This window comes from Lactuca virosa, chromosome 7 (genome assembly GCF_052849685.1).
Source record: "Lactuca virosa cultivar CGN04683 chromosome 7, Lactuca_virosa_CGN04683_v6, whole genome shotgun sequence".
Lineage (NCBI taxonomy): Eukaryota > Viridiplantae > Streptophyta > Magnoliopsida > Asterales > Asteraceae > Lactuca > Lactuca virosa.
In genome coordinates, this window is record NC_136432.1 from 69,158,856 (window position 1) to 69,173,423 (window position 14,568).

The window sequence follows — 14,568 nt, forward strand, 5'->3', positions numbered from 1 at the left end:
ATGCATGAAATCTGTGACAGCATGGACCAAACTGAGAAGATTGCCAATTTTACCCCTCAAGGATTTGGAATTTCGAAATGTGATTCAAAGTTTGAAGAAAATAAACACAATAATATTTCCATAAAAATAAGTCTCATGATTTTTAGGTTTTCCTACTGACTTGCACAAATTTTAGAAGTTGGAGGACAGATTTGGGAAAATTGATCATAATAGCTTTTAAATCACTTTTGGTGTTCTATTAAGTACTTAATGGTTAAGCCTTAAGTTTATCACTTTTAACATGATTGTTGGTTACTCATTAGGATATTGAGATGTGAAATTCAATTTGACCTAAGGACTTTAATGTTTGGCTTAATGAGGGTTCAAAGTTAAGGATTTTCACATAAAACGCCACTTTTACACTTATTAGATTCTTTCAGACAATATGACAAACACCTTGTGTGCATGAAATCCTACAGTGATCATCAACTCTCTAATAGACTCCAATCCAGCCCCTAGAGCTTACTATTTTCATTTATCATTGGCACCAACAATTAGCATAAAGAAGAAACGATTCATGATTATAAATGAAACGATGTCAGATTTCACAATATCATGAATCTGGCTCATAATTCGATCGGATCCATTGTTTTCCTGATTAGAGTACAAATCAAACTAGAATGTGCTAATGAGAGAGAGAGAGATATATAGAGAGAGAAAGAGAAAGAGAGTAGTGATAGTACCTTCGGAAGATCAAATTGTTGAGTTTGAGCATTGAATTTCTGGAACAAGTATCGTGCATAGATGAAAGTTCATAGGAAGAAGAAAAACACTAGGAGGCGGGGTCAATGTCGGAGGGGCATAACGGGAGGAATCGGTGTTGGGCAGAGGGCAGGACCAGAGAAGGGTGTCACTAAGTTTGTGCGTGAAAAACAAAGCACAGGGAATCATTAGTTAAATTACAGATAACCCATTTCTTCATTAGCACTTAAATGACGCACTTAAATGACGCTGTCCTTTTTTTAGATGTGTAGTTGAAATTTGTTTTCAAATGTTCTCAATATAAGAATTGTTTTCATTTGAACATATATATATATATATATATATATATATATATATATATATATATATATATATATATATATATATATACATACATACATACAATATTACAAAAAAGAAAACACAAGTCAAAATACATAATATAGTAGAGATATGTGCTTCAAGGTAAGAGTACTCACCTCAATAACTTGTAATGTCACTTCACCTTGCTTCAATGCTACAATGATCTCTTAATCACTTCATAATGACGTGTTCAAGAGGTTACAAAATGCCCAAAATACCCTTGAGAAGGTTCATAACTTTCTTATTATACCTGTTTTAAGCCCATATGGAAGGTTTGGTTCATTAGATATCAAGGGCTTAAGGGTTAGGATTTAAAATCATTTTTGAACTTCTCAATATGTTACACATTATGTAACTTATGCCTTGGGAGTTACACTCAACACATCTACGGAAATGAGTTTTTACTCTAAAGGCAATGTAGTGTGCTCCTCTTGCTCCTAAATTTGACCAATGAGTCTTAATAACCTAAAAACATTCTTAATATAATAATTTTATCTCTTTTAAGTCCTATGCTACTCTTGACTTGACATTTAAGAGATTTAGACCTCATAAGAGCTTTAGGGGAATTATATGGACGTCCAACCATCAATAAGGGTCCATAAGTTCTTAATGGCATCCAATAGACTTTTAAACACTTAATAAATATTAGTATACTTCTAATATAACTACTAAAATGATTAAAATGAAGATTTACATCCATAAGTTTGGAGATTGGTCGACTACAAACTCTAAAAACTCAATAGAAGCATTGCCATATGATATGTCGCTCGACTTCATGATATTTTGTTTTCGCGACAACAATCTTCTATAGCAGTCTTCTAAACACCATAGTGTCATTTCCGATTCTAGTGTTGAGGATGAGTATCATGCGGCTTTGCAATCTTCTCCACAAACTTCGCTCATTACTACACAAGCTACCATATCTTTTATTGTGATAATTTTGGTGACATATCTTTTGACAAATCTAGTTCGATAATGATGAATCAAACATATTGGGATCGATATTCACTTTGTCCATGACTAAGTTACATTAGGGCGCACACACATTCTACACGTCCATCAACCTCACAATATGCATATGACTTCACCAAAAGGCTTCCTACATCATTATTTGGTGAGTTTTTGTCTAATCTAAATGCTCATACTATATATTTCTAAAGATAAAACTTTTCGGCGGATATTAGTACGTAAATGTAGATAACCATTTGTATAATATAACCGGCCTATGTCCGGCTTATCATGATCTGTTTGTACTTCGTAATATTGTACACATACATATTTAACTAATGTAAAGATATCGGGTTCATGGGTTCATGAGGAAAATACTATCTTACGGATCCTTAACCAAAAAAAAAAAAAAAAAAAAAAAAAAAAAAAAAAAAAGTGCTTACTCAGGAAAACACGTTTACACGCATAAAATTCATCCATTATTTGCTTCCAAAATGCAAATGGTTATTTGGGCCATTTGGAACAGTGTCATCGTTGTTCTTGTTCAATAGCAATGATAACAACGCGTGATAAATGAGTCATAATCTCTAGGGTTTATCAAAGCCAATTAAATGTGGGAAGTTAACTAAAGCACGGTTTCCTCGGTGCTTAAAGGCTGCTCTATCGTAGGCTATGGCTGCTTCCTCTGGCGTCTTGTACGTCCCCAGCCATAACCTTCCACCTTTCTTGTCTGGATTTCGTATCTCCGCCGTGTACTTCCCCCACCGCCGCTTCCTCACGCCTCTGTACCTCTTGGCCGTTGGTTCTGTTTGCGAGGATGCTTGATTCTCCTCCCTCTCATCACATACAAATTCCGTCTCGCATGGCGAAGCTTCAGTGTCCTTTCCGCTGATCACCACTAATTCCACCATTTCTCCGTTTGAGAAATCCCAATTTATTGGCATATTTATCCCTCCATCCGCCGTTAATGAACTCGTACCGGAAATGCATGATGAACTTTCCTGCAAATCTCCTGTTTCTGGGTACAACAAATCCGTAAAATCAACATTGTTGACTGGAAGAATGTCCTCGAGCTTGCCAATATCATCAACAGTTCCCGACTGTTCAATCCATTCATCCACTAAGAACGAGTCAATCAAGCTTAAACTTGGGCTGTGGTGGTATATCTCACCCGAGTTTGATGAACTCCAAGCTTCTTTATCAATATTCATGGACGATCCACCATGGTTCTCAAGAAATGAAAAATCGTCGTTATCAAAACTCCAACAAACATCTGCAGGTATTTGATACTCGTGGAGAACATTCTCAGAATCATCATCAAGAAGGTATTTTCGTATAGATTCAAGGTTGGAAGAATTGAAATTAATTTGTGTATCCATGTTGGGTATTCCTTTTTGGGATATATAGTGGTAAGTGACTAAGACGATGCCTTATTATGGTATTTATAGGCAATAGAATAAAGAAAGACTTGGTCCATTTCCATTGACTATAAAGTAAATGTTCCATGACGACGAGAAAATAACATTAGATCTTTGATGTCAACGTACGGACTACGGAGGAGACATTGTTGATAGTGCTATGTATGTAACATGTGTGGAGGAGCATTATATTCAATAGTTTGTAATATTGGTGATGCTGATGCTGATGCTGATGCATGCAGTGCAGATTATGAATGGAACCCACTTGAAATCATTTGGCTGTTCGAGTGGCTGATGGGAATGGTGTTACACATGTGTACATAGCAGCAACACCCGTAATCAATAATTTTAGTTGTAGTTAATGACACAGTCACTGTATATTTCATCCTTTCTCGTTATCTTCGATTGATTATCGATATTGCATGGCAAGGTATGAATTATGGTCAATACTTAATTAACACTAGATTAGGGCATCCATAATACATTGAACTCTATAGAGTTTAATGAATTGTTACATATTTTTTTACATTCCATACAACTCACTACAAGGAAAACGATCATTAGCGGCGACAAAAGTCGCCGGTAATAACTCAAGATGTCGCCGCGGTAATAGTAATAACGGCGACGCGTTGCCGGTAATAAGTCGCCGCTACTACTTCGTCGCTATTGATCAACTTGTCGCCGCTAATGACAGATGTCGCTGTTAATGACAATGGCACCGCTAATGAGGTCTGTCGCCGCTAATAACGAAGTCGCCGGTAATAATAATTTTCATTTTTTTAATTTTTTTTAATTAACGATTTTGGTTGCCGGTAATAATTTCCTCGGTAATTACATAGCAACATTCGATTAAATATCAAAAATAATAGTGTCGACGCTAATTACAAAACAAACATCCGATTATAACTAATTAAATATCAAAAGTCATAATATCCGATTAAATATAAAAAGTAATAATGTCGCCCGGTATTAGTGTCGCCGGTAATTACAAAAAACAACCAAAGTTTTACAATCTACCAAGTAGCAAAGCGTGACAACGTATGCAAATAAAATTCATCCCTACATACCATCATCTTTGTTCCCATCGTTTCCTCGATTATTTTGGGATTGAAAAAACGAATAAAGCTCATCCCTACATGCCGGGTCGTTGAGCATTGCACGAAGATTTTCCAACTACATAATTAATAACAACATATATAAACTTATAAGTTAAATTATCAAATATAAACAAAAACTATCAAAATACATTGTTATTTTTAAACTAAGACAAAAAACCAAAGTACGTTGTTATTTTTTGCACTTGGGTCAAAAACCTAATTACCAAACTTTTTAGCAAATAATCACCACAAAACCAAAATTACCAAATCAACATGCATTTTACGATGCTAAAGTAGATTGTTATTTTTAAACTAAGACAAAAAACCAAAGTACGTTGTTATTTTTTGCACTTGGGACAAAAACCTAATTACCAAACTTTTTAGGAAATAATCACCACAAAACCAAAATTACCAAATCAACATGCATTTTACGATGCTAAAGTAGATTGCTATTTTTAAACTAAGACAAAAAACCAAAGTACGTTGTTATTTTTTGCACTTGGGTCAAAAACCTAATTACCAAACTTTTTAGCAAATAATCACCACAAAACCAAAATTACCAAATCAACATGCATTTTACGATGCTAAAGTAGATTGCTATTTTTAAACTAAGACCAAAAACCAAAGTACGTTGTTATTTTTTGCACTTGGGTCAAAAACCTAATTACCAAACTTTTTAGCAAATAATCACCACAAAACCAAAGTAGATTGTTTTACCTGTGATGGTTGTGATGGTTGTGGTGATGGTTGCGAAGGCTGTGGAATCGGCGGGAGAGCAGAAGGTTTACGGCCAATGCCTCTAATATGGCCACGTCGCTCTCCTAATACTTTCTCAAACGCAGCTCTTTCTTGAGCGGGTGTTAACTCACTTTCACCTTGAGTTTGTTCTAACAGCTCTTCAACTAACCGATTCTGTAACTCCCAAAAGTGAGTAACAATTAAGTATAAATAAACATTTAATTATATGATAAAATTATAATTAAATACTTACATATTGTTGTTCCGCCTCAGCAGTAACAAATACACCATTCTTATCGGTATGAGCTTTGTGAAACGTTTCCACTCTCTTAAGGTTCTGTTTAACTTTAAAAATTAGATTATATTTTAAATAAATAATTACATGTATCGTACGTTACCTTCTTATAGCAAGTACTGCTATGCGAGCTCGACCCCCACGATTCACATTTGTTTGCATTTCATGGATTTTTTTGTTCCTTTCTGAAGCAATTCCGTGTTCGTCTGTTTGGAAATACTCAACTGCTTTCTTCCAGTTATCAACTTCCTTACCCTTTGGAGGGTTGGCTAATGCTCCCGGGATATCTTCATACCCTCCGACTGACATAAAATATTCTTTTGCGTCAGCTTTACGTTCTCGATAACCTTTTAACAACGCTGCTAGAAAACTCTCTGTCAACATATTAGCTTGTACATCCCGGTACATCTGATCCAAATCAAACTTTGTCTACAAAAAAAAGTTAACCAAGTAAAAAACAATTATAATTAACCATATAAAATATATTTAAATAAATAATTACCGCTAAATGTTGTAATACGATGTCCTGCATTGTAGGGGGAACTTTTTTCCAAGTCCATTTATCAAAAGGGACCATGTGCCACATTGTTTTTCCAACTTCTCGGGAAAACATGTCTTTCGGCTCACCTACGGGATCAAATGTGATATCCCTATCATATTCCATGCTAATCGGTTTGCCCTGGTTCCGTAAGATCGCTTTTTCAAGCTTTATATTTTTCGCTTTGCCTCGAACTTTCCTTCGTGCACGTTGCTCAACTACAAATGTAATTAAAAATTATTAGAAACGATATTTAATTTATAATAACTGAACAAAAATAGTAAATAAAAATTCATAATAAAACTTACCGTCCTGCTCGTGATGCCCAACACCTCTACCATCTGGGAGAGGTGGGTCCTCAGCTCCATCACCCCCGTGTCCACGACCCATAACAGCAGCCATGGTATACATAAACAAAAGCCATATTGTCATCATTTCCTGAAAAATTATAAGATATACAAATACAATTTTTATTACAAATACACATTACATAGAAATAAACATTTACATAGGAATAAACATTTCTATTTAAACTAGAAATCCAAATAAAGTTCATATTACAAACACGTATTACATAAGAACTATTCTAATCAGAATCTTCCTCATCTCCTTCATTGTCTTCTTCGGTATCATAATCAGAATCGGTCTCATCGTAATCAGTCTCGCAATTAGAAACATCATTGACTCTACCAGTTGGCGGAGGAAACTAGAAACTTATTGGTTAATTTGGGGTTAGCTTGGGAAGAAACTAAAAACTTTCTAGTATTTGTATATAAGTTTTTAAACAATTTTATAACATTTTTTTTTGTGTTTTTTTCCAATTATAACAATAATTTATTTTTATTTATTATTTTCAATTATAACATCATACTTATACCAAAACCACATACTTTTACATAATAAAAGGGTCAAAGATCCAACAAATCAAATTTTTCCACACGTTTGTTTTATTTATACTAGATGTACAAATATACCCATGATTATTGAAAAAAAATTGTTTGTTTCTTTTAATATGTTTAGCAATTAGTTTTTAATGAATAAAATATTAAATAAAGAAAAATTAATAATTTGATATATCCATAAAAAAAACATTTCTTACTATTGTACATTTTTATATTTTTTTATTTATAACATTTTTTATTTTATTTTTTAATTATACGATTGTAATTTAAACAATTATATTATGTTTTTGTGTTGTTCTTTTTTACCGTCGAGATTAAAAAAAAATATTTTTTATTTATAACATTGTATAATATGTTGCAAATAAAAAATTTAAAAACTAAAAAAGACATGAAAATTTAAATATGAAACTATAGAAATATAGCATTATAAGTTAATTTGAAGATTATAAGTTAACTATAGAACTTATTGGTTAATTTGGGGTTAGCTTGGGAAGAAACTACAAACTTTCTAGTATTTGTATATAAGTTTTTAAGCAATTTTATAATATTTTTTGTGTGTTTTTTTTTCCAATTATAACAATAATTTATTTTTTCAATTATAGCATCCTACTTATACCAAAACCACATACTTTTACATAATACATAAGAGCATGAAATTCACATACATATACCACATATACACCAAATACAAATACATTCACATACACACAAAATAACATCCTACTTAAACCAAATACACATAATTTCACATATATAGATAATAACATCCTATTTATACCAAATACACAAATTTCACATTCATATACCACATTTACAACAAACATACATACATTCACATACACACACAATAACATCCTACTTATAACAAACACATATAATTTCACATATATATATATAATAACATCATATATATACTTCTACCAAATACTCATATACCAAATATACATCAAACACACATACATTGGCATATATACACCAAATTCACATATATTCATACAAATATCAAATATACACACAATTTTCATATATGACAATTTTCACATACAAATACCAAATTCACAAAAAATCGAAATAATAGAACCTGTAGTGGCGGAAATCAACAGATATGTAGCCGGAAAAATTGGTCTTCACCCGAAAATATCCTCACCTATAAACCCAAAGACAACACCACCAAAAACACTGAAATTGAACAATTTCTTGCAATTTAATCATCAAATGCAGCTAGAAATCGAAATTAACATACAAATACAAAGAGATACAAGAAATTCAACCTACCTTTCTTCAATAGATGGAGCTAGAAATCGGTCCCAAGAAGCCCTAACCACCCTTGATCCCTAATCTCACACAATGTGGGGAGATATGTTGTTGGAATCAACTAATTGAGCACAAAATCAAGGGAACTTGGAAGAGGCGCACCAACAAACAGAATGCAAAATGGGAAGAAATGAGGAATCTGCGTGCGTTTTTTTTTATCTGCGACAGCCTTTAGCGGCGACAACTAGGGCTTTACCGGCGACTAAAGTCAATAGCGGCGACAATCTGGAGGGAAGGGTACCGCGTCATTTTTTATGTAACTATTAGCGGCGACGTTTTAGACATTTAGCGGCGACACAAATGTCGCCGGTATTAGGTTTGTGCGGATAAGGGGACCCCAACCGTTGGATTAGATACTTGATCGAACGACTCAGAGCTAACAGAGGGGGAAAACGCGGATTTGGTTGATAAGCCTTTAGCGGCGACACTATTACCGGCGACATGGACTTTTAGCGGCGACAAATGCTAGAGTCGCCGCTAAAAATCCATGTCGCCGGTAATAGTGTCGCTGCTAAAGGCTTATATTCTTGTAGTGACTCTATCAATTTTTTTTTCGTACAATGCATTGAACTCTAAAAAGTTCGATAAAAAATTAAAAAAACTAATTTATAGTATATATATTTAACATTAAAAACTTTCGTATTTTTCCATTGAAGAGTTCAATGGCCATTGAACTCCAAATCCATTGAATGTCAACGTGACATCTCATTATGATAGAGTTTAATCCATTGAATGACAAATAGACTTGCCACCTCATTCAACTCTTCCATTGAACTCATAATTAAAAGTGTTATCTTGCTCCAGAAACTAAATCTATAGCTAGTCGACAACAAATTTAGTAATAAAGTTCTAAACGTACGTTGCTAATTTACCAATCCTAATTATTATATTATTAGTCAACATATATATATATATATATATATATATATATATATAGGTAGAGGTTCATTTGAGACTATCTATATTTTGTGAGACAAATACCAAATCTTAGCCTTTGATCAAAACTGATCTTGTGGCTCATAAAAAAACGGATTAACACTAACTAATCTAACTGATTAGTTAATTAAGGGGTAGATTAGTCACTAGGTTAAATTCAAATATGATATAATGTTAGCGTTATCAAGAAATCATCTCATCTGCTTTGATTCTTCTACCAAACAGGATCAATGTGACATCCCCAAATTCACGGTTATTTTAAAAATTTTATTTATGCTTATTTTAAAAATCAGAGTATCCTTTTTGAAGAATAATATTGCAGATTTTGTTCTCAGAAAACATGATAATAATATTATCAAAGCATTTCCGAAGAAATGTATTTTATTTATATTAAAACATTGGGATGTTGTGACATCCTCATTTTCACGGCTAGAAAAGACCGATTTTGTTTATGCTTTATAAAAATCAGAGTATCTCTTTTAATAAAAATGTTGCGGAATTTGTTCCCAGTAAAACATGATAAATACGTTATCAAGGCATTTCCGAAGAAAAGTATTTTTTTTATTCATTTTAAAACATTTGGGATTTCATCGTCAATACAAAAACATAAGCATAAACAGAACTTACATTCCTTATTACTAGGGATTTATATCTCCTTAATCTCTTAGTGTAGTGTAACTTCATATCGACACCTGTGATAGAAATGAGCTGGAGTGGGTCAGGTTGGGAAACCTGGTGAGTACATAGGGTTTTCAACCCACAATAATATAATTATTATGTTTAAACATCAAACAATCAACCCAATTACCCATCCCCATTATCTTCTTTACTCTTAAGGATCTACCCTAAGAATGAACTATTCCTCGTTCATTCATTCCTAAGGATCATCCTAAGGAATCGACACGAAGTCCATCGTTGCCATGGTTTACTCAATAGGCACTAAGTCTCATAGTCGCCAAGTTTATTCTCTTTTATCGATTCCGAGACTCCTCTCACAACACATGTCAAGGGGTTTAGGCACTACGTTGCATAGTCGCTAGGGTTAATCTCGTCTATCGACAATGTCGTTTTCGAGACTCCTCTCACAACACTTGTCAAGGGGTTTTTAGAGTACAGTTGGTGAGCACACAGTTCAAAACACCTACAGGTTGCGAGCCTGCTAGTGTCCACTGGACTGTCTAGAATAGTCTGTGGTTGTCATCCATACTCTGCTAGATGACGGGGCCAACACTTGGGTAAAAGGCTTCTCTCATGGTTCACCTCTCACCCTTATCTCATGGTCTATATCACCTCTCATTATTTTGTTTTTGTCACACAACAACTATTTCATCTACCCATGTTTTACCCAACACATTTTGTAGATATAAAATACATATACAATTTAAATCATTTAAAACATGTATAAAAATCTTTCACCCAACATAGACAGCAAATATTCAGACAATATGCATACATAGCACGTAATTAAATACTTCATATCTATGTGTAAGATGAAAGGGACTATGCACTCACTTGATTAGGTGGTGACTCTGTACTCGAACACCACTTTTTTATCTCAAAACAATTTTCCCTTGACAAAACCTAGTATCAATACCACTAGGGTTTAGTCTAACGTTAACCGCGACTAATTAATAGTCTAGCTATTATTACTATTATATAAGCGTTAAACAACACTCTATATAACTCATAATAATAGCCCAAATAATTATTTTAAGGTTCTAATAATGTTACTATAATTAATTAGAAGCTATATTAAAAATAGCGTAGGCATAGCTCACTTACAACGGGTTTTCTCGAAAACCGGGCTTTGCTTGGAGCAGCATTTCCGAATCGAAAGACCCTTTTTCCCGGGACTCCAGGAGCCTCGGGGCTTCCTTCGGGTGCTAGGGGGTTTACCTAGGCTTAGGGGGGGGGGAGGGGGGGGGTTGTGTGGTAGTGAGAGAAAGTAGAGAGAGAAGTGGGAATGGAGTGAGAAACGAGGGCTGCCTTCGCTCCCTTTTATAGCCACCAGCTGTAGAGTACGTTGGGCGTTCCTGCGAGGGTACGCGGGGCGTACCTCGTACGCAGGGCGTTCCGGCCTTACGCTGCGCGTTCGTACATACAAGTGTCCGAATCCGGGTGGGGCGACGTGGATCATTCCGAGGCCAAGCGAATCCGAACGCGGGGCGTTCCCGTCTCGTACGTGTTGCGTAGCGAGCCAGCTGTCACCCATCCGAGGCAAGTCCGTGCTTAGCAAGCGACGCCCAGATCGAGCCACGTCATCATTCTCGCATCAGATTTCGCAAATTCACTTTCCGACTTCTAAATACTCTATAACTTTCGTTTAGACTCCGTCGGCTAATTTTGACTTTATTTTAAAAAGTTATATTTTTAACAGGCCGGGACAGAATTGGTCCGTTAAAAATTCATAACTTCTTCATCCGACGTCCGCTTTCGTCCGTCTTTTTATCGTTACGCTACTATTAACGAGATATTCGATTCTCGTTTAGCTTGTGTCGGCTAAAAATCGCTCGATCTAATATTCGAACTTCGGGCTGTACATTGCTAAGCCGAAACTTCGAAAAATCATAATTTCCTCATACAAAGTCAGATTTGGACGTTCTATTTATGCACACTCTCGGTATAACGTATTCTATGACTTTTGTTTATATTGCTAAGGCTATGAGTCGCTCTATCGTAGATTCACTATTTACGCTTCCCGGTGCCGTGCCGGTTTTGTTGCGAAACTTCGATGGTTCATAACTTCTTCGTTATAACTCGGATTTCGGCGTTCTTTATATGTACGGAACCCTTGTAACATATACTAACACTTGGTTAAGATGATTTATTCTAAATAATCTTTTGTCGAAAAATCGTTTTCGACCCCTATTATCTCTAAATTGACTAGCCCGGATCTACGGGCGTTACAGATGTCATCGTCAAGACAAAAACATAAGCATAAAGACCTTACATTCATTTACGCTAATGATTTAAATCTCTCAGTGTAATGTATATTCACATCGATACCTGTGATACAAATAAAGTGAGTGGGTCAAGTTGGGAAACCTGGTGAGTATATATGGTTTTCAACCCACAATAATATAATTAATTGGTTTCTTTACATACTTCATGTCAAACAATTAACCCGATTACCCATCCCCATTACCTTATTTTTTCTTAAGGATCTACCCTAATAATCATCTATTCTTCAATATTTATTCCTAAGGATTGTCCTAAGGAATAGGCATGAAGTCCATCACTGCCAGGGTTCATCTAACAAACACTAAGTCCATAGCTGCCAATATTATTCACTAGGCACATCTGCCATTGTTATCTATTAGACACTAAGTCCATAGCTGCCAATGTTCACTCATACGACACTAAGCCCATAACTGCCAAGATTTTTAGAGTACATATGGTGAACACGTAGTTCAAAAACACCTACAGGTTGCGAGTCTGCTAGCGTTCCACTGGACTGTCTAGAATAGTCCGTGGTCGTCATCCATACTCTGCTAGATGACTGGATCAACTTTAAAGTCACGGCTTCTCATCACCTTTCACCTCTCATTATCTATATAATCTTTCATCCATATCATCATTCATCTACCCATCTTTACCCAATATATTTATAGGTATAAAAATACATATACAGTTTAAATCAGGTAAAACCTGTATAAATCGTTCATCTAGCATAGATATCAGGAACACAGATAATAAGCACATATAGCATGTATTAATATTAAATACTTCATATCTATGTGTAAGATGAAAGTAACTATGCAATCACTTGTTAAAGTGACGAATTGAAATTCGGGCAGTGTTTCGCTTCTAGCAATTGTCGCGTCCGTCGACGTAACCTAATATTATTATCACTAAGTTTTAGTCTAATATTTATTGCGACTTATTATTAATCTAGATTTATCATTAACTCAAAGTCTACTTCACGATCTATCGAGTAAGGAACAACCAGGTAGGATCATATCGGAGGTAGGGTCCGTTTGGTATACGAAGTATACTGTTGGGAAATCCCACTTTAAACACCTCACTAAATCCAACCTAGACATCATCCCCGTAAGCAGATCAATATGTATAACGACTTTGAATTACTGATAAATCTTGTTTATAGGTTCATAATAACGATAATAAACTTAAACGTAAGTTATACTTAAAGTATGGTAAGCATAACTCACTTACCGGGGCTTTAGCGAGGAGTCGGGCTCTGCGTGGGCAGAACTTCTGAGCCGAAAGCTCTTCTTCTCGGGGCCTTCTGGAGCTCCGGAGCTCGCTTCTAACACCTAGGAGGTGCTAGGGAAAGGCTTAGAGGGTTTGGGGGTGTTTGAGAGAGAATGGGTTGAAGAGGTGTGGAGCAATGGGGGGAAAACGCCTTCTATTTATAGGCTGTCAACACGTATGTACGCTGGGTGTACGCAAAGGAACGTTGGGCGTACTCAGTACGTGGGGCGTCCTCCTCGGTACGCGGGGCATACTCCGCGGTATGCGGGGCGTACCGGTGCCAAGTGTCGCAATCTCGTGCAAAGCCGTGGGGAAGAAGTAGTGCCCCAGATATTGCCACGTGTCACTCCGGGGTTTAATCCAAAAATCAATTATCTTCTAAAATCTGTAACTTTCGCATACGAGCTCTGTTTTTGACGTTCTTTATATCCATGCATAGGTAGCGACGTGATATACAACTTTCGTTTAGACCCCGTCGGCTAGTTTTGATTTATTTTTAAAGTTATATTTTAATAGACGTAGACAGTTAAAGTCCGTTAAAAATTCATAACTTTGTCATCCGAGGTCCGTTTTGGACTGTCTTTATATCGGTGAGCTCCTATTAACGAGATCTTCAATTCTCGTTTAGGTTGTGTCGGCTAAAAACTGACCAATCTAAAATTCGATTTCTGGGCTGTATACTGTTATGCAAAATCTTAGAAAAATCATAACTTCCTCAAACGAAGTCAGATTTGGAAGTTTTCTATATGCATGCTCTCGGATTAACGTATACTACGAATTTCGTTTAGATTGATAAGGCTTAAAAATATTTCATCAAAAATTTACTTTTTACGATACGCGAAGCCGTGCCGATGTAATCGCAAAACTTCGACGGATCATAACTTCTTCGTTATAAATCAGATTTCGACATTCTTTATATGTAAGGAATCATTGTGACATATACTATAACTTTGGTTAAGATTATTTATGCTAAATAATCTTCTATCAAAAAGTCATTTTTAACGCTTATTATCTCTAAATTGACTCGCCCGAATCTGCGGGCGTTACAATTATCTCCCCCTTAGGA